This window comes from Lissotriton vulgaris, chromosome 8 (genome assembly GCF_964263255.1).
Source record: "Lissotriton vulgaris chromosome 8, aLisVul1.2, whole genome shotgun sequence".
NCBI classification, from domain to species: Eukaryota; Metazoa; Chordata; class Amphibia; order Caudata; family Salamandridae; genus Lissotriton; species Lissotriton vulgaris.
In genome coordinates this window covers 88,406,133-88,428,575 of record NC_141696.1, presented here as the reverse complement: position 1 = coordinate 88,428,575, position 22,443 = coordinate 88,406,133, and the positions used below count along the sequence as shown (strand labels likewise).

The following is a 22,443-nucleotide window of genomic DNA, read 5'->3' as shown; positions in this document are numbered from 1 at the left end:
AAATCCCCATCTACACAGAATTGTACACAGGGGTTTGCACCACAATCCTGCACCTACTTGAGACTGGCATTACAAGGAAACTGTTTTAATTTCTACTAGGTTTCCTCTTTGCATGTGTGCTGCATTTTTCTGCACGCATGTAAAGATAAAAATGACTTAAAGCACAGGTTTGTACAGGAAGGTACCCTTCCTGCACAAAAACAATACTTACTACAATGCAGACACACCTGCACTATGAAGCTAAGGTGCCTGCGCTGGCGCATGACAGCCAAAAATTAATCAGGGCAAGGAGAGAGCAGAACTGTGCCACTTCTTTGCAGATATGGGATTGTTTTGCTTTGTGGGCTTCGGGTAATCTGCAGCTCAAATGTCTAGCCCACTGTGCTGTGTTGTGTTATTACACATATATGGAATGGTCCACTCCATTACGCACAATGTCACATATTACTCTTTCACTGTCCTTTGTCTTGATGATTAAATCATTGACACACTATTTCACCAATGAACAGGGTGATTTATGTCTCCTAAGGCACCCCAGCATTAGCAGGGGGTGACATTAGAATTCGTGCATGGACTTTTGGGAGAAGCGCAAGGACGTCAATTCACCAAAATGCCAGGGGTAGCAGAAGTGACTTCACATGCCCCTTGACCTTCACATTCACTCACACTTGCCTATACACTCATTCACACATACACACACTCTACCAATACATACACACACATGCACACATACACACACTCTCTCTTACATGAACACACTCAAAACTGCAAGCACACACACAACATACATACATTTAAAATATTTTTTTTACTTACCTCAGCTGCCAGGGAAAGTCATATTCCAGCTATTTGTACTACATTTGTTATATACTTTAAAGAGACTAATGCAATATTATCAACTATTTGTATAATTAAAGATTGACAAAAAGCAAGGAGAGTGAAGCCACCACCCACGTCCATACAAACAACCTAGGGGTCGCAAAGGCAGTGCCAGGGTCACAAGGGGCATGGAAAGGGTCACAGCAGTGACACCTGATGACCCCTAAATGATATATTTGTAAAGGCTGCTAAATGATGTCAGTCTCTATCCTCAACTGGAGCATCCTATAAAGCGCCATATTATTACAGAGGCCTGTTAATTAGCGTCAAAGAGACACTGCAAGGCAGACTCAGCCTTCCATCCTTCTGAGGCTGGTAAACTGAGTACCGTCAAATTGGATAACAATAACTTCTAATACACCAGCAAATCTGTCGCTGACCTCCTTAAACAGTCCTTGGAAGACTACAACGCTCACCCCTAGCCGTTTGTTCCTCCTGCGGCTTTGTCATCCAGCGCGGGACAACGTACTACAAGTCCCGGCATCCCCTTCTGCGGTGCCTCTCGCCCATGCCATCACTAAGCGCCAGGAGGCGCGTGATAAAAACAAAGTAGAGCTTCCGCATCGCGGGATGTGCGCGGGCGGGCGTCGGGTAAAGCCCGGGCCAAGGGCGGGACCGTCTGTGCCCGTCCAGGCCTGTACAAGACTGCGCTGGGCCACCCCCTTTTCACCCGAGCAGTGAGTATAATCTTATGGACTTCTTCCTTGTGTGACATTTTAAGAACTGGGGGATTTGCGAACTAATATCTCTACTATGCTTGCGATTTGTCCAATTTATAGGGGCTTTAATATTGTCGCAGCACAGAAATTCTTAATATAACTGTGTTTTGTAGATCTTGTTGTGCTTAAGAAAGGAAGTAGCCATGGGGAAGACCACTCACCCCAAGGCCCAACACCAGACAGAAACCCCCCAATTAAAACCCTCTATCTCAGCCAACTGCAATCGAATGCTAAAACAGCTTTCCTGCGAAATTGAACGCACAGAGAGGTGTTTGTCCCTTACACCAAGAATGCCTATTATATCCCAGTTGGAGGAGTTAGACACCCCTGAAGCATTCCAACAACAAGCACCTTCCACTTCCCCATATCTACCCCTGCCCAAGCAAAATTAGCTATAACGAGAGCAAGCAGGGTGGATAGGGGAGGGAGGGGGAAAAGAAAAGGAGCCTCCCAGAAGAAGCTCACTGTCAGCGGGGACCTTGTGATGGGCACTCTGTAGGGACCGCGCCTACTATTATTGCAGGGAGTAGCCACTTGGATGCTTGTGAAAATAATATCCCTGAGTCTCCGGGCTGGGCTCAAGCATTGAAAGTAGAGCTTAAATCTTTTTTGGACCACTTCTTTAAATCGAATTGAGAGACGCACTCAAAAGTATTGCCACCTTAAAAACATCTCTAGATGCATGGGGGTCTAAAATTGATGCAGCTCTAAATGCAACTGACACCCTCAAGTCTACAAACAGGGTTACTATTTTCCAATGAACGCAGGCTTCTTTGATCCCCGATGTTCAGTTTGATTCTACTTTAGGCCAAATCCCCGTTCACCACCAGAATTTGCCCATTCCGACTAACTGTCACATCCAGGTAAACCATCCCCCTAGTAGCACCCACCTTGGGGCTAATGTACCCTCTGTTAATTATCACAATCCTAGTGCTGTGGCACACAGTACAGTTATAGCTGATGTTCACCAGGTGCCAAAACCAGTGTCAAATTTCACAAGGAACACTACACTACCTAAGTTAAGTCCGAAAAATACCTCCTCCCCATGCATCGATCTGCCCCAGAATCAACACCTTACGTGGTAATCCTAGCAGCATTACCACCTTTGGAGCCAGGTCGGGGTGAAACATTTCTAGAACTGAAAAATAAATCCATTCACTGGTTGAACAAACACAGACCACCACCCTCTCTTGTACATACTGAAATCTTATTCACCCGTAGGGTTACTTGGCTAGGGCAGAGACAAAAAGATATTTTAGGGGACTGTGTGCTGATAAATTTCAGAGACAAAAGGACGGTGCAACATATCCTTAAATGGGGACTAGCGACAGCGACTGAAGGCATACCAACACTTCCCTTGGGCTATTTTTATCCCCCTGGCCCTCTCTTGGACAAAGTGGACAGTGTGTATAAAACATGGGAAAACGTGCCCAGAATACTGCCCGCCACACCTCTTCCAAGATTATAGTAACAGGGAGTTCTTCAATATCCCTGTAAATAATCGCTTCAGCACCGTGGATCTGGTTGACTGACTAGCCCCCAGGCATCAAAATTTGAGCATGGTCCCAAATTCCCATACTAAATCTCGTTGTGGTAACCAGTCTTCAGCAATTCCATCTAATGTCATTTATTTGGTTGGAGATCGTAGTGTACCCAATTTCCTGCTAAGTAATTCAGTCCAATTTACACAGGAATGTCTAGGGCACCGAGAGCAGTCATTGACCATTCCCACAAATGCACACCAGGGTGGCCCCCCTAAACAGAATAATTCTGGCTGTCACCTAGTTATAGATCAGACTGGAATTCCCATACAGATCACCAAGATCTTATCCTGGAACATAGCAGGCCTAAGTTCAAAATTGGATCTTCCAGACGGGGTGACTATATAGACACCCATGAGATCTGCCTGTTTCAGGAAACCTGGTCAAGGAATCTCCCACACAGAGTGAGGTATGTAGCATACTCCACCCTAGCTATCCAAGGGCCCGGGGGAGACCTTCCGGCATCCTTTGCATTTGGGTTGGTATGCACTTGGGCTGCAAAATCAAAGTGATAGAAACATCTTCCCCTGACATCCAGTGTATTCTTTTGACATTTTTTAATAATATGCAAATAGCTCCTATAAATACCTACTCACGGCCAGTGAAACAGGGGCTGACATCGCAGGTTTTAGACTGTTTGGCAACTTTTATACATACACTGCCCGGGACCTCCTACACAATAATTGGTGGGGACTTCAATTGCCATTTTGAACCCCTAAATGGCCTGAATACCACCATTACCAGTGAGGAGGACTCTCAATGGTCAATCCCTGATTGTAACACCTACTCGGTCAGGGGTTGGGCCCCTTAGTCCTACAGAAGAATTCCCTTACCCTCACACATCTGTTAAGGGCATGTAATGGCCACTTCCCTTCCGACAGCCTGGGCACCCCTACCTATAACAAGCTGGGCCAAACATCAATTATTGATTATATACAGGTATATGTGGAGTTATGGCACAGAGTTGTGGATTTTGTAGTAAATCCTCGCTGTGATAGAGACCATGATCTGCTGATCTTAGAAATAAAACTGCCGAAACTGGAGCTAGACCAAAGAGTCAAGTCAAGTCAAGTCAATAAATTTGTATAGCGCGCTACATACCCAGAGGGTCTCAAGGCGCTGGAAGAAGGGTGGGTGGTGACAACCTACCATAGAAAATATAGACTTGGTAGCAATAGAAGGAGGTAAAAGAGTTCGCTGGGGCACATTTGCTCACTCAACTGATAAAAAGGCTACTCTCTATGAACAAATTATTCTCTATCTGGAACTCGCTTCTCAAATACAAACAAATGACTCCAGCCCAGGCTGTCTTCAGGAAATAGCTAAAAATCCCCAGGAAATGTTTGCCAAAATTGCAGTGTTTTTTTAATACTCAAATTTTAAACACTATTCTGGCACTAGAAATAAGGATTCCTGGTAAAATAAATCATGCAGGGATGCTGAAAGTGCCTTGCTGACTGCGGTCAAAGCTAAGGATATTATCAGTTCAAAAGAAACTAGGGCAGTATACAAAAAAAGTGTGGCTAAGCTTACATGGGAATCAGACAAATGGGACGCAATTAATTCGGCCCTAGAAAACCGAGACTCTAGGGGCTTTTGAAACCTAGTGAGAACTGGGAAGTCTGAAGGTAAATCGGCAATAGAACCGAACCTAGGGGAGGAAGTCTGGAGGATGCATTCTCAAACACTATACTCCAAGTTTGTGGATGGAGATGCACTAGCTAGGCATCCCACAGAGTATAATACCCCCTTGAATTCTAATGCTCCTCTGTGTACTGTACAGGAAGTCATCGTAGCATTGGGTAAAATGCTTCCTGGAAAAGCCACAGGCTTGGATAAAATACCTAGGGACCTATTTAAAAATGAAGAATCAGCGTGGACTCCTTATCTAAGGAAGCTATTTAATGCCATCCTTCAAGGTATGGAACTTATCAATATCTACAAGAAGGGCTCTCCACTTAACCCTGCTAATTACCGCCCAATAAGTTTAATTGACGTGATGCAAAAGTTATTTGCTCACTTCTTTTGGGCCGGCTGCAGTCATGGATAGACGAATATAACATCTTAACTCCTCTTCAAGCGGGGTTTAGAAGTAAAATCTCAACAATCGACCAGTTATGCAGACAGCAACTGATCCATTGGAAAACAGTGATCTTGGAGAGTGGTTGCCTTTATCTATCCTTCGTGGATCTCAAATCCGCATTCGATATGGTGCAGCGTGATCAGCTTTGGGACATCCTTCGGGATATGGGTGCCCCGGAGTATTTACGCCATCTGTTGATACGGTTGCACCAGGATTCGTTTGCGAGAATCAGATATGATAAAAAAGGGGAATTGACTGCACCCTTTCCAGTGGAGAAGGGGTGAGACAGGGTTGTGTGCTTGCACCGACCCTGTTTTCCCTCTTTTTAAATGGTTTAATTGAAACCCTGCTGGCAATAAAAGATAAAGATTCACCAAGGCTAACTAATCACAAAATTCCAGCGCTTACATTCGCGGATGATACGCTGCTACTCTCTAAGTCACCAATGGGAATGCAATGGGTTTTAGAGGAGTTTTGCAATTTTTGTAAGAATAGGGATTTGGAAATAAACCTCCAAAAAACAAAATACATGTTTTTTAATGCAAAAACCACAAACTGCTCACAGCCACAAATGGACGGAAAGCCCCTAGAAAGGGTATCTACCTTTCATTACTTGGGTCTCACCCTTAATGATAAGATGAACTGGAGAACCCAAGTAAAGAAAGCAAATTTGAAACTCACTCAATCAATTGGGAGCATTCTTAAAGTTTATAAAATCTGCTCCCAAAGAGCTGTAGGTCCGCATGCCGAAATTGATAAAATCCAGGCCAGGGGAGCTTCTCTCTATGGTGACGAACTCTGGGGCCCTTGCCACCCAAATGTCCTCGCCACAACAGAGAACTCTTTCCTTAGACAACTTTTGAATCTACCTCAGAGTACTCCTTTATCACCCTTGAGGATGGATCTTGGGATTGGCCCGATAAGTGAAATAATTGCCTTCCGCCCGTTTTTATTTTGTTACCGCCTTTGGAGCACGCCCAAGCTCTTAAATTATAGGGAGGAACTGAAGGATGTACTCTCTGTTCTGGGAGCAGGGAATTTACCTTGGCTATCCCATATTCGCTCTAGATGTCATATATTGGGGCTGGCAACCCTGTGGTCTTCTCACGAGGAGTCCTGCTCCCTTACCTCCAAAAAAACCCTGAAGTGTATCATTAAAGAACATAATCTATCCCAACTCCTCCAGAGTACTAGTACATGCTCCCTGAGTTGTAGCATGTTTGGATGTCGTATTATAAGCTAGAACCTGAGCTAAATAACATCCAACCACTCTTTGCCAAGACACTATTCTGCAATTTAGACATGGGGTACTGCCCCTTAGAGCTTTCACAAACAGCTGGTAAGGAAGCACTAAGCTGGACTGCCCAGGGTGTAGGTCGACCGAAGTGTCAGATCTTCATGTTCTTCTCTTCTGTCCGGCTTATAGAAGGCCTAGGGCCAAATGGGTTCTCCAGCTGTGCAAAAACCTGGGAATTAGAGATTACATCGAGGCTATAGGTTACTAAAATACGAGACTTGCCCATCATTTGTCATGCAACTTCCAAATTCTTGCTTGCGATGTGGCACATGCATAGAGCCAATATTAAGAGCCAGAGCTCCGTAACTAGCTAAGAGTGCCAACTAATTGCGTATGCTGCTATTCTAAAAAATCTATGTTTTCCCATGTGAAAATTTGCAACTGCTACCTAGGCCTTTTTAGCTTCCTAAATTGTTTTTACTGGATTTTAACCTCTATTTATTGCTAAGTTCTTATATATTTTTAACATGTGTTTATCTGCCCTGTGTTCGAGTAGAATCCTTGTTGCTCTATATTGTGATGTCTGCCCCGAGTACCTGTACAAATGTCATGTTCCCCCATTCCTTGCCAATCTCTGTAGTTTCCCAAAATTGTATACATAACTATTTCTACATTGGCGTGAAAATGAATTTTGGAGCTCTATGTATATTTTCTGTTTGTGCTTTTATGGCTTCCCGCCGCAATAACGTTTATCTGAACTGAATATTATTCACACTCTAGAAAGGGCAGAAGTGCGGTGTGAGGCACTATCAGCAAAGCAGCAGCAGAATTAACTGTCAGGTAATTAGCACAGGCAGACAGCAAATGTTATAGTTATGAACGACTTACCAAACTTCTAACGAGTCATTTAAGGGTATATACTCAACTTAAAAATATATATATATATATCAGAAGGTGGTCTACCATAAATTACTGAATACTACATACCGTTTTGCTACAATGTGTGCCTTGGTACAGGCCTCTTGGACAGAGATGTGCAGTATGCCATCTCCAAGGGGTGACCAATGATTTGGGGGAGATGCTTTTTTTTTATTTTTTTTTATTTTTTTATTGAATAGAGCAATAGGTGAGCCAAAGGTACAAAACATGACAAACTTTAGAATTCAATAATCACAAATTTCCAATAAATTTCTCAAATAACAAACAAGAGATAAAAACGATATGCGAAGATAAAAGGAAGGTTCATCGAGATAGAAAAAGTCAGCCTACTACAGAGTTAAAAAAAATTCCCAAGACATTAAGTGCAAAATATGCAATTTATAAAGTGCATCAGCGAAAACGTGCAAAGCTGCAGTAAAGTGCAAGTGCAAAAGTGCAAAAAGTACAAAAGAGTACTATCTTTAAAAGTGCAAAGTTCAATCTGATATGGAAAAAGGTGCTAGTAAATGTAAATGTCCTGGAAATCAGATAGAAGGCTGTAAAAGAAGAAACATCTCCTCACAATTCTCTTCACGAATCATCCTCCCTTAATTACTTCTAGAGTCTCAAAATATTTCCAGTTCCTCTCAAATCTCCCAACAGCTCCCACTCTACCCGCATAAGCCTTTTCAAAATAACATGTTCTCCTCATTTTGTTGAACCATTTTAAGTGTAATGGAATCTCGCTGGACTTCCAGTTTTGAAGAATTAAGGAACGAGCAACTGCGCAATAAATAAATATAAATACCTCTTCTGCTTTATTAAACCTACTCCTATCTTTGTATATACCGAACAGGGCTACTTCTGCTGTTGGTAGAAGAGATTTCCCAATAGCCTGTTCGATATCAGCAAATATTCCCTTCCAGAAAGTTTCTAACTGGTGGCAAGAAAAAAAATGTGATGCCATCCTCCCTGGCTACTAGCCATACATCTGAAGCATTTATTCTCAGCTCCGGGAAACATCCTTTCCAAAGCCTCCGGTGTATAATATGCTAACCAGCGAGACAGAAAGCACATCCTTTTATAGGTGGCAGCTCGCAATGATCTATTCCCCAACTCACAAATGACCTCCCAATCCTTTGTGGAAAAGTTACATTGTGTAGCGAGATTTATTTTCTCAAGATGACTGTCTAATAAAACATTTTGATTTGAGCAATGAAGCATCTTATACCAGTATCCGATACCTGCACTCATTCCATCATACAGGGCTGTTAGTATGATATTAGGGGGATTAAACAGGCCACTTATCTCTTTTCTAATAAAATTAACAATCTGCATATATTCAAAAAAAGTCGGGTGTAATGAACCATTTATTCTAGCGGTTACCTCCTGCCAACTAATTACCCTGTTTTGGATTACAAAATGTCTTAGCTCTCGGAAGCCACAAAGTTCCCAAGATTTAATACGATTCAGGCTTAGTGGGAGGCCTATTTGAATACATTCTTTCAAGCTTAGATAATGAGAACTATCAGTGCCATGTTTTCTGAAAAGGAGCGACATTCTTGAGGCATATTCTCTTAAAGTTTTATATCTGGACCTCTTTGGGAGCCTTGCAATTTTTTAAAAAACTGGAATTTGGGAGTCTACCTCTTGTAGCATTCTTGTAAGAAAAAAATTATCTCTTGTTTGATTATTCCTCAATAATCCTGCCAATATATCAAAAAATGCGGCTTCATAGTAGGTCCTTAAATGGGGTAGGGCTAAGCCTCCTTGTTCAGCTGGAAGTTTTAATACTGGAAGTTTAACTCTTGAAGCTTTGTTTCCCCATATAAAGCCTCTCAGCATTGTTTCGAGTCCTTTAAAAATGTTAAATTAATTTTGATGGGCACGTTACTGAACAAAAAGATGAGTAAAGGCAACACCGACATCTTGATCAATGAGACCCTACCTATAATTGATAATGAGAGAAGAAGCCAGTGATCTAAAAGGCTCTGAATTTTGTTCTTCATCCTGATATAATTCATAGAATAGAGCATATCATATTCGGTGGTGACATATATGCCCAGATATCTTATTGGGTCACTTCTTACAGCTTGGGCCTGCAGATCATCAGGGAGAAAATGAGGATCAGTGTTTAATGCAAGAACCTCAGTTTTTTTTGGATTTACTTTATACCCCCCTATCTTTTCATAATTATTGAACTCTCTCATCAAATTTTCAATATTTTCTTTTATGGGTGATAGATATAAAATAATATCGTCAGCAAACAACTTTAATTTAGACATACCGACTGAAGGGGGCTGAATAGCCATGTTGTCCCTAATCTTAATTACTAAAGGTTCTATAAAGAAAGTAAAAAGCAACGGGGACAACGGGCAGCCCTGCCTTGTGCCCCTGTTTACCTTGATCTTACCAGCCTGTTTCATATTGATTATTACTTGGGCCGATGCTCCCTTGTTGTAGATGTTATAAACCATCTTAATAATTGAGGCGGGAAAACCAACTTGACCGAGAGAGTAGAATAATGCAGCCCAATTCACTAAGTCAAACCCTTTTTCCGCGTCCATCATCAATATACAAGCTGGGGTCAAATTAATATTAAAGTAGTCCAATGCCTGAATTAGGAACTCGGTGTTTGCTGCCATATAACGACCTGCAATAAACCCAGACTGGTCCTGATGAATGACCTCCTGAGCAGCAAAGACAAATCTCTCAGCCCATATTTTCATAAGGATTTTGTAATCCGAATTTAGTAGGCTAATCGGCCTGTATGAATTAACATCATACTGATTTTTATCTTTTTTAAGAAAACATATAATTGTAGATTCCTTAAACTCAGCAGGGACGTACCCGCCTAGCCTAACATGATTATATAACTTTTTCAAGGGAGTTGCTAATTCTCTAAAAAAGACCGTATAAAATTCTATTGGAAATCCGCCCTGGCCGTAAGCTTTTCCTCCTGAGGTTGCCTTTATACAATTTTGTATTTCAGGGGTATTTATTTCCAGACTAATTTGATTTAACCGACTTTCGGAAATTTTGGGGATTTGTATATCTGCAAAATAGTCCTGGATCATTACATCCTCTACCTGGTACTCCGTAGAGTAGATTTTTTCAAAATGATCCAGGAAGATTTTTGAGAACTTGTCTCTATCCTCCTCCTCCAGCCCACTCTGGGGATCGCGAATTTTCACTATCAGTGATGACTCCTGCTTTTTTCTGGTAGAGTTAGCTAATAGTTTCCCTACCATCTGGCTGTCTTCATAGACCTTTTGTTGAAAGGCTTTCGAGCTGTTAATCTCTTCTGCGACAAAATAATCCCGAAGAAGAGTTTTAGCCTGCTCTAGCTTGCTTGAATGATGTTGAAGCTGCAATGCATATTCCCTCTCTACGTCTGATTGAAGCTTAGCTATTTTTAACTTTCTTTCATTTGCCTTAGCGCTAGTATATGCAATAATCTGGGCGCGTGCTGAAGCTTTGAATCCGCCCCAAACAGAGAAGGGTTCAACTGTATTATCATTTATTACAAAGTATTGTGCAATCCAATCTCTGAATTGTGAAACCCAGTCCTGGTTCTGTAAGAGGGTGCGATCCAGCTGCCACCTGGGGCGCATCTCATCCACTCCTCCCAATTCTAATTCTAATTCAATTCTAGCGTGGTCCGAAAATGGATTGCATCCAATCACAGCTCTTAAGATCAAAAAAGATCTAGATATTAAAAAGAAATCTATTCTGGATGCAGTCCGGAACCGGTTGGAATAGCATGTGAAAGATTCAATTTCAGCATTTCTATAACACCATGGATCCCTTAATTGATGTTCATGTAAGAGTGCTTCAAAAAAACATTTTGTTTTGGGCTTTAGCTGTTTCTTTTTCTTGTTAGAAGTATCTCTTGACAGGTCTTCAATAAAATTAAAATCTCCTCCTAGTATTATCTGTCCTGGGACACCCCTCAAAGATTCATACATTTCTGACAGACTGGTGATATCATCGTGGATGGGGCCATAATAGTTGACAACATTTATAATTTTATTTTGCAGTTTGGCAACCACCCAAATCCACCTGCCCTTAACATCTCTATGAACCTGGAGAATTTCCCAGGCAAGATCCCTTGAGAAGTAGATAGCAACCGCTCTCTGGGCCACCCCTGCTGATGAGAAAAATGCCTTAGAAAAGTAATTAGGAATAAACAACTTCGGACTATTAGACTTCAAATGAGTCTCCTGAAAGAAGACCACCTGAGGTCTAATAAAAATTATCCATTTCAGCAACGCCCCATACTTCTGTTTGTTTAACATTCAGTTTGCATTAATTGACAGGATATTACAAGTGTTACTTTTCATCTGAAAGAATATTTTATCACAACTGCGTACCTATTGGAAAAACTACGACTAGAGAAGTAACCATTGCTCATATTCTTTTTTGCTGCATTTACCCTCCCCAGGAATGTGGAAGTCCCCCTCCCTTCCACGCTGGCCACATTCCTCCCACTCCTTCTGATCTGGGTGTCCTTTTGTTACACCCTGAGTGACCCATGATCTGTTACCGCCCCATGCAGATATTGTACATTATTCATGCTAGGGAAGAAAAAAAGAACAAGCAAGAACAGGCCCACGTTAGATTTTCCCCTTTTCCGACCTAGCTCCTGAAGAAATCTCTTCCAAAAAAGAGTGCGCTTCTTCTATGTCCGTAAACAAATAGAATTTTCCTTTAACCAGGACCTTCAATTTTGACTGCTGCGCGATTGAGGCTTGAGCGCTGTTTGGCTTGAATAAGTGTAACATTTTCACAATTTCTTTTCTTCTTTTTGCCGCTGCTGCAGTCATATCAGAGAAGATCCTACAATTTTCCAGTTTCTGATACTGCAAATTGGCGATGTTGGAAAGCTTTTGATAGGATCTTCTCCTTGATCCTATAATCAGCAAAGTTCAAAAGAATAGTTCTTGGAAACGGAGAATTAGGGAAGCGCTGAGCCGGGACCCGATGGGCTCTTGTTATTGTCAGGTCTCCCTCGAATTCAGGTAGGACTGTCTGGTGAATAAAAGAATCAACCCACTGAATGGGATCGGAGCCCTCTGATCCTTCCGGAACCCCCACAATCCTTAGGTTAGACCTTCTAGAATGATTTTCGAGCTCCTCTAGCTTGTTTTCAAGAGCATTCTTCTTAGCTGCCTCCTTTGCCTCTCCCGCAACCAGGTTCATTTGATCTTTGAGTGTAGAGATCCTCGTCTCTGCCTCCTGAAGTCTTTGGGATTCCCAGAATGGATTCCTGAAATGTATCCATTCTTAGTTGAAGGGCAGCTATCTCCACTTGCTGGTTATGTTTGATTTCTCGAATTTCATCTAGGATCAAGTTCAACATTTCGCGGATGCCCAGCTGATATCTTGCCTCTGAACTCTCTTCCAGTCCCACAAAATTATCTTACCCTACTGAAGGATTTATTGTAGCACCTGAATTGTTTTCGCCAGAGCACAACTGTACTTCATTCCCCTCTGCATTTGGGGCTCCCAATACCTCGCTTTGTTTAGCTGAAGACGAAGAACAGATTTGCGTGTGACCCGCCCCATTCAGAGTCTCTAGTGTGGAGTTTCTAGAAGGTTGTAAAGCACTTAAAAGAAGAGGCGCAGACATCTTATCATGACAAATTGCTTTGGACAATTTTATTGGGCCAGAGTCATTAGATAGTTCATTAGATAGTGCTATGTTGGCTGATGAGGCTGATACAGGTGTTGTGGTTGGTGAGGTGGCAGGAGCTAAGGCAATGCAGGAAGAGATTTTTGAGTGGTCTTTTTTGCAAAAAGCGGATAATCTTTAACCTCCTTTCCTCCTTTACCATTTTTATTTTTTACCTCTCTTACTTGAGGTGACATTTCCGGAACTGACTCTAAAGTGCTGGCTAGTATTTCTACTTCCAGCTCTGGCTCTGGTTCTGGCTCTAGCTCAAGTTCTGGATCTGACTGTATCACTAAGTCATTGCTCTCTTGAGAGTTTATCCCAGCCTTTTTTATCTCTTTGGGGTTAGGAGGAGTAGGCAATTCATCCTCCGAAGATTCCGGTAGCGTATCCCTGGCTGAGCTTTCCCCCCCAGCTTTACCTTTGCCTCTATCATTCTCCTTAGCTGCCTTGCGAGAGGACTTTTTAGCTTGGGCTAAGCGCGTTCTCGCTTTCTGACGGGCAACCAGTTCGACTTTGCTGGTCTTAAAGGCCTCCTCACCTTCCCTTTGAGGTTTGCCCATTTTCACATATTTTTTTTCTGTCAGTTTTTGTCAAAAAAAGCAAGAAAATTCCTTGTGCAGTCTTCTTTCCCCACCACACCCGTTGCTACTCCCGGTGCTGCGGGTTCGATCCTCTTGACAAGCCTCTTAACAAGCCAGTGCTACAGGAAAGATTTTCTTTAGAATCCTTTTTCTTCAGGGGGAGTTTTTTAAGAAGGCTCACAATATTAGATTCAAAGATACTGCCTGCACTGACCCAGTAGCTGTAGCTGCAGACCCAGTTTTCAGTTAGCAGTGCAGAGCAGTGGTACAGTACATTACTCGACAGGCATCAGTCCGTAGAAAGCCCGATGAAAATTAAAGAAATCTGCCCCGGATTCTAGAGGCTAGAAATACCTGAAGCCATGAGCCGTCAACCTCGAGCAGGCGAGCAAAGAGAGGAAGGAGGCAGTGTCCAAGGCAGGCAGGCAGGCTGGAGCAAGCTGAGGGAAACTGCAATGCCAGGACCCAGGAGAACACTAAGCGGCAACTTGCATAAAAAATAAACCGCGACTCTCCCAGTGGCTTGCAGCAGACGTCCCACACCGCACAACCGATACGCTGTAATTTCTCGGCTAAAACGATAGACGCCAGAGCAACAGCATCTCCCCGTCGTGGCTGTGGCGTTTCAACCAGCGATCTTGCATTCCGCCATTCAAAGGGGCGGGGTCACAGTCCACGGGTCACAGGAGGCTACGCGGAGGCGTGGAACTCCGCAGCCATCGATTTGGGGGAGATGCTTATGAGACCCTCACCACCAGCTGCTGCATTAGTAAAATGGTGTGTTGCTTACATGACCTTAGTGGCTAGCTCCTAGAGTAAAAGACTTGCAGTGCTGCTGCACCCGCAGTGAATGCTTAATCCCTTGCATGTCAGCTGCAGGAGAAGGCAGGGAGCAAACAACCCTGGGATGTCTGTTTCAACTGCTGAACAAATCTTTTTAAACAAAATAGATTATGTACCGGTGTGTGCATGCAGCCCTGTCAAAAACCACGCATCAAGCATGAGCTTAAAGCATTTCAGAGTGGTGATCTGAATCACCACGCTGAAATGATAAGTCGCACATTATAGCCATATCTTTTGCTTCAGCTGTCTCTTAGCCGCTGCTATTTAATTCCCAATTGCTGACTGAAGCTTATTGCTGGAGGAGTGGCAGCACGCCGTGGCTTGTCTGCGGCCCCTGGCAGGCATATGGGTCTGGCTGAGCTGCAACCAGATTGTAACAACATTAGCTGGATTTCTGACACCATGCCACAAAACGTTTATTGCAAAACACACAAGATGATGGACGGAATGTTGCACAATGGCAAAACATTCACCCCCAGTCACAAATCTGGGTTTAATCCATCGTTATTTTGCTCACCAAGCCACCCCAGTTCAGACATGGCTATATGCAAGTCAGTATTGACCCTGTGCCTCATGGGAACAGTCCAGCCCGAACTGCCAAGCCATGTCTTCCCTGGACCGGAATCAAGCATCCTAGGACCGGTTTCTGGCTATCAGCCATCTTCAGCCATGATAGCTTGACTCCAGTGGCCTAGTGAGCAAGGGACCCACGTCTGGGCATACCCTTCCCACATAGGGTGAACAGCAAAACACACAAGATGATGGACGGAATGTTGCACAATGGCAAAACATTCACCCCCAGTCACAGATCCAGGTTTAATCCATCATTATTTTGCTCACCAAGCAACCCGAGTTAAGACATGGCCATATGCAAATCAGTCTTGACCCTGTACCTTATGGGAACAGTCCAGCCCGAACTGCCAACCCATGTCTTCCCTGGACCAGAATCAAGCATCCTAGGACCGGTTTCTGGCTATCAGCCATCTTCAGCCAGGATAGCTTGACTCCAGTGGCCTAGTGAGCAAGGGACCCACGTCTGGGCATACCCTTCCCACATAGGGTGAACAGCAAAACACACAAGATGATGGACGGAATGTTGCACAATGGCAAAACATTAACCCCCAGTCACAGATCTGTGTTTAATCCATCATTATTTTGCTCACCAAGCCACCCGAGTTCAGACATGGCCATATGCAAATCAGTCTTGACCCTGTAGCTCATGGGAACAGTCCAGCCCGAACTGCCAAGCCATGTCTTCCCTGGACCAGAATCAAGCATCAAAGGACCGGTTTCTGGCTATCAGCCATCGTCATCCAGGATAGCTTGAATCCAGTGGCCTAGTGAGCAAGGGACCCACATCTGGGCATACCCTTCCCACATAGGGTGAACAGCAAAACACACAAGATGATGGACGGAATGTTGCACAATGGCAAAACATTCACCCCCAGTCACAGATCTGAGTTTAATCCATCATTATTTTGCTCACCAAGTCACCCGAGTTCAGGCATGGCCATATGCAAATCAGTCTTGACACTGTACCTCATGGGAACAGTCCAGCCTGAACTGCCAAGCCATGTCTTCCCTGGACCGGAATCAAGCATCCTAGGACCGGTTTCTGGTGATAAGCCGTCTTCAGCTAGGATAGCATGACTCCAGTGGCCTAATGAGTAAGGGACCCACGTCTGGGCATACCCTTCCCACATAGGGTGAACAGCAAAACACACAAGATGATGGAAGGAATGTTGCACAATGGCAAAACATTCCCCCTGTCACAGATCTGGGTTTAATCCATTGTTATTTTGCTCACTAAGCCACCCCAGTTCCGACATGGCCATATGCAAATCTGTCTTGACCCTGTAATTCATGGGAACAGTGCAGCCCGAACTGCCAAGCCATGTCTTCCCTGGACCGGAATCAAGCATCCTAGGACTGGTTTCTGGCTATCAGCCATCTTCAGCCAGGATAGCTTAACTCCAGTGGCCTAGTGAGGAAGGGACCCACACCTGGGCATACCCTTCCCACATAGGGTGAACAGTAAAACACACAAGATGATGGACGAAATGTTGCACAATGGCAAAACATTCACACCCAGTCACAGATCTGGGTTTAATCCATTGTTATTTTGCTCACCAAGCTACCCAAGTTCCGACATGGCAATATGCAATTCAGTCTTGACCCTGTGCCTCATGGGAACAGTGCAGCCCGAACTGCCAAGCCATGTCTTCTCTGGACCGCAATCAAGCATCCTAGGACCAGTTTCTGGCTATCAGCCATCTTCAGCCAGGATAGCCTGATTCCAGTGGCCTAGTGAGCAGGGACCCACATCTGGGCATACCCTTCCCACATAGGGTGAATTGCAAAACACACAAGATGATAGACAGAATGTTGTACAATGGCAAAACATTCACCCCCAGTCACAGATCTGGGTTTAATCCATCGTTATTTTACTCACCAAGCTGAACTGGGTTGGTGTGGTGAGCAAAAAAAGGATGGATTTAGGCCCCGATCTCTGTACTGGGGTGAATGTATGACATTGTTCTACATTCTGTCCATCAACTGTTGATTTTGCATTTGTCACCCCGAGTGGGACGGGTATGCTCAGACGTGAGCCCCATGCTATCCACAACACTGGAGTCAAGCTATCCTGGCTGATGATGGCTGATAGCCAGAAACCGGCCCTAGGATGCTTGATTCCGGTCCAGTGAAGACATGGCTTGGCAGTCGGGCTGGACTGTTCCCATGAGGCACAGTGTCAAGGCTGTTTTGCATATGGCCATGTCTGAACTGGGTTGGTGTGGTGAGCAAAAAAACGATGGATTTAGGCCCAGATATCTGTACTAGAGTGAATGTATGACATTGTTCTGCATTCTGTCCATCAACTGTTGTTTTTGCATTTGTCACCCCGAGTGGGACGGTTATGCTCAGACGTGAGTCCCGTGCTCTCCACACCACTGGAGCCAAGCTATCCTGGATGATGACGGCTGATAGTCATAAACCGGTCCTAGGATGCTTGATTCCGGTCCAGTGAAGACATGGATTGGTAGTTCGGGCTGGACTGTTCCCATGAGGCACAGGGTCAAGGCTGATTTGCATATGGCCATGTCTGAACTGGGTTGGTGTGGTGATCAAAAAAACTATGGATTTAGGCCCAGATCTCTGTACTGGGGTGAATGTATGACATTGTTCTGCGTTCTGTTCATCAACTGTTGTTTTTACAAAAAGTTTATTGACTGATGTCAGGAGGGGTAGTGCCTAATGTGTACTACCGAGACATCAGCTCACCCTTGTGTCTTTTCATGGCACTTGTGAATCAGACACTAACAGGGAAAGGTGTCTTGCTGCCTCCCGTGGAGATGCGAGCTGGGAGCTGCAATTCTATTGGAGGGAGGCAGTGGCATAACGAAAACTCAGGGGGCCTCACTGCACGGTACGTAGAGTGGCCCCCTTCAGGCTCAATCAGGAGCTCTATGGGCCAGAGTGCAGTGCCGAGGGGGGCCCTGCAGCTTGAGGCCCCAGGCACCACAGGGGCTGCGGGTGCCTGTGTTACGCCCCTGCAGGTAGGCTGGCTACGTCAATGACAGTGCTATGCAGCTCACACCACAAAGGGCGCGTGGTAAAACCAACTTTTAAGATCAATGTTGAGACCCACGCCCGGATAGACCCAGACAGAATCCCCGTGGCTGGTACCCCCTGTGGAGCCCAGCACACAACTGTGCTGCTGCTGAGAGGTGACAGTATCTTAAGACTGCAGACCGGCAGGTGGCTGTGGCACGTTTGCCACAGGAGTCATTGTTTCCACAAGGCAGCCCATAAACTAATGTCCGCTTGTAACCACACAAAGTAGGTGTGTGTCAGGGCACACCTGATGTGCACATAATCTCTCTCAGTCTCAGCCTGATTTGGTTGGCAATGGTTCATAATAATATTGGTTTTAGCACAGTCATGATCAGCTGCCTGCCAGTATCTTGTGTGTTAACTGAGGTTCATACACATTCTAGTCTCTCTGTTGTGTGCACAGTACTTTTCAGGAGGCATGAACTGCATGATATAGTTGTAGTGGCACTCACTAATGCATTTTGGGCCTCGCCGGTGATGGTCGATGACTTTGGTCAGTGGTGACAGAGATGGTGTAAAGATTTTAAGTGCTCTATCTGTTAATAAAGAACTCATTTATTCAGATGGTGTCACTCAGAGTCGTTGAAATGTCACTCACAATTACACTGATGTTATGAAAATGTCATTCATGGCAATATGAAACCTTGGCAGCTATGTGCATGTCACACCCTGTCATAATCTCTGGAGCAACAAAGAAATATAAATGCCCGCTTGCTGTGACGTAAATACTGAGCTCTATCATCAGAATCAGCGGGGCAAGATTATTATCTGCTATCAGAGGCTGCAACTTGTCAGCTTCGTGAGAGCTGGTAGGGAGCATGAGGGTGAATCCACCAGAGAGGTGACAGCTGGCCACCAACAAAACCAGCACAAGCTAGGGGATTGTGGTACTGAAGCAACATTGCACGTGACAGCGGGCCCGTGGAAGACCTGCACACATGGATACGCTTGCAAACAGTTTCACGCTTTCAACTACATGTATTCCTTCTGGCGTCTGGCTGGGATCTTTCTACGTGACAAAAGAATACCCAGGTAGTCGGGGATGTAGCATTCAGGATGGAGTAGGGTCTCCTAAAACAGCAAGATGGGTGCTTCAGGCAGGGCTGGGGCAAGACTGTGGGTGGTCAAAGGACAACATTATTGTGAACTATGCTATGCTCCCCCCACTTACCATTTCCTGCACACAGCATTATTTTTCGAAAAACAACATCAAAGAAAGAGCCTGAGAGCAAATGAGGGGAGTGAGGTGGAGGGTTGTCGATTTTTCACCAGTACTATCTGTTGTGTGATGTATTTCATTAACTCTGACCAGACAGCTACATTTATCTGTTGATCAGACCCAAAAACAAGCACACAGATCTGCTTGTTTATGCTAACACCTTTGTGCCAAATTGCAGGCTATGTAGGTGAAAATCCAAAGTTACAATGCACCAACATGACTCTTTTCATCACAACTGATTTTGTGATCACACAGACCACATTGTGACTCATTGTGATTTGTAAGGAAAATAGATACTTAACGGCCCATCCCCACATCCAGGAGAGTCTCAGGAATGTTCATAGGTTTTCAACTAGAGGTGTGCAAGCAAATAAATTAAAACAGAGAGCAGTGCCATGCCAAGCCAATGGTCTGGCTGGGGTCTAAGAACACATGCGTGAGTTGAGACATGAAAATAATTGGCATCTTAATCACGCGACAATCATCATGCACATTTTTTAAAAAAAAATTATATTCAATTAAAACAAGAGTATTTTTGACCCAGCATAAGCATTTCACCTTAATATACCGTACACACGCTGAACTCATTGGGTGCTCATAAGTGGTAGCAAAGAAAAAGGAGACTCTGTAAAATCTGTCTTCACGATGTAATGTGTGAGGTGATGAGGGGTTCTTCATAGCGGTGCAAGTGATATTTGGGGTAGTTATGCATGACTGATGAATATTAGAGGTGTTTTGGTTTTAAAATAGCAAAGTGATGATAAACTCAAAGATATATGAAAATTCAACTCAAAAAAATATTACAGTCACAAAAATCCTTCTCTTCTTCATGACGAACATCTTTGTTCTGCAAAGGTTAATATTGTCATCATCACTGTATTCTCAAAGAAATATAAATATGGCCATCACAACAGGGGAAAATGCAATAAAAACTATTTCATCTGTAAACTACAAGCTAAAACAAAGAGAACAAATTAAGCATTTCAGTAAAAAATGAATTGCCTTCAGCCTAAATGTACATTGAGTTTCTCATCTGAGTTCAAGCCTGTGGGAAATGTTATATCTAGATTAATAATGTATTTGGATTCAATTTGTCTGAGCATCAAATCTCTATTGGCCCTCTCAAACTGTCCTTTGCTCTATTAATGGTCATTTTTGTACTTCTTTCAGAATGTGGTGATGATGACAATATGAAATGTTCATAGGAGAAGTATGCCGCTTGATATTAAAGTAGAATACCCCATATAGTACACGTTCTGTAAGAAAAGGCCTACTTTGCCACTATGTAGTAAGGTGCAAAAACGGGATGGAGCAACAATTACTGGTTTGCTCAAAGTCTTCCACACAGCATGAAATCCGTGCCAAGAATTAATGTTTAAACTTAATCTCTAGCGCCAAGTTTAAGACAAAGTTTTAATAGAGAAGATGATATCGAATTGTCATTGTATCAACATGGAAGGTCGGTTGCTATAGTAATAATGTCTAGGAAATGGTGTCTCGGGTTATCACCACTGACAGACTGCTGCTAATGTCTACTGTCTGAGAATGGAGTACACCCCTAAAGCCAGTCAATATCCAAGTACTGTTCCATGCAGAAAAATACCCTCTGCAGGTGGGTGTGTTGGCCTTTCCAATTGTCATTTTGAAAGGATGTGTTCATGAGGAAGAGAAAGACACAAAACAAAAGCACACAAGTTGATGGTGTTTCACAATTTTGTTTGGTGTAAAAAATATTTTGTTGTACAATCAAAGTAGGAGGAGGGCAGTGGTACTAAGTGTGTGAGTGTTAGTAGGTGTAGGACCTTGAAACTGTCATTCAAAGAAGGTAGACAAATACAGGAAATATCGGTTGATCACAAAATATTCTGGTTTGAGCAGATGGCAGGTGCAATAATTTCCTGTTGATTTTTATCGGCATGTGTTATCTGTTCTGAACATTATATGACATGTGGCCTGAAAATGTTTATTATTCAAACCCTATCTAAGGCGTCTGCTGCTATTAGATTTCTCTACCATCTGATACAAAGGGCCAACTATTCTGCAGTGAAATCCTTTTGACTTTTTTTATCTACATATATTAGACTAGGTCTACATTACCTCGAACGTCAATCGCTAAATCATCATTTCCTGCATTACTGCAAGCAAGTTTCAAAAGATTTGCAAGTACTGCATATCATACTGTAGCATAAATATTACAATTAATTAATTGTAGAAAATGAAAAAAATGCATCATATTTTATGTTTTATATCTTTGCAGAAACATAACTGCAGATCCCTATTTTAGCTACAAAGGGAGCATCATGCCATCTTCAAATTTCACTGGATTCACGCCTTCAACACTTGTACTGATTGGCATCCCTGGACTAGAGGTGTACCAGATCTGGTTTGCGGCCCCAATGTTAATCATATATGTTGTCACTGTTCTTGGAAACTGCTCCCTTCTGGTGGCCATTAAAACAACCTTGAACCTTCACAAACCCATGTATGTTTTAATTTCCCAGCTAGCCTTTTCCGATCTGGCTATGTCATCTACCATCATTCCTAAAATGTTCTCCATCTTCTGGTTTCTTGATGGAGAAATCAGCTTCAGCGGCTGTCTGGTTCAGATGTTCTTAGCTCAGTGTTACATGGCATATGAATCCTCCATTCTTTCAGCCATGGCTGCCGACCGCTATGTTGCAGTGTGCAACCCGCTGAGATACTCGTCGATTGTAACAAATTCCCTTATTGCAAAAGTATTTTCAGCATCAGCCACCAGAGCCACAGTCCTTCCACTGCCAGTTGCCCTCTTCACCATGACACTGCCATTTTGTAGCAGACACATTGCCCATTCTTTCTGTGAGAACATGGCTGTGGCAAAGCTATCCTGTTCTGCTGCCACTTTTAACAGTGGGTATGTCTTGGCCATTTTCATTGGAGTTGCACTGGGGGACCTTCTGTGCATTGCTGTTTCTTATATTTTGATTCTAAGGGCAGTTTTCTGTATTTCTCACAAACACCGTTTCAAGGCCTTCAGCACCTGTGGTATCCATGTCTGTGTCATGTCTGCCTTCTATCTTCCAGTTTTATGTATCATCGTTCTGCATAGATCACATCACAACATCCCGCTTTATGTGCATGTCATTATTGCA

The 22,443-nt window shown here is 43.5% G+C and overlaps 1 long non-coding RNA gene across 1 annotated transcript; it reads left to right on the top strand.

The window, feature by feature from the left end:
- Window positions 1-1,444: 1,444 nt before the first annotated feature.
- On the top strand, window positions 1,445-21,789 carry LOC147693462 (uncharacterized). The gene is made up of 2 exons (XR_015299106.1): window positions 1,445-1,556; window positions 21,570-21,789. It is a non-coding gene; the product is annotated as an uncharacterized LOC147693462 (long non-coding RNA).
- Window positions 21,790-22,443: the final 654 nt, after the last annotated feature.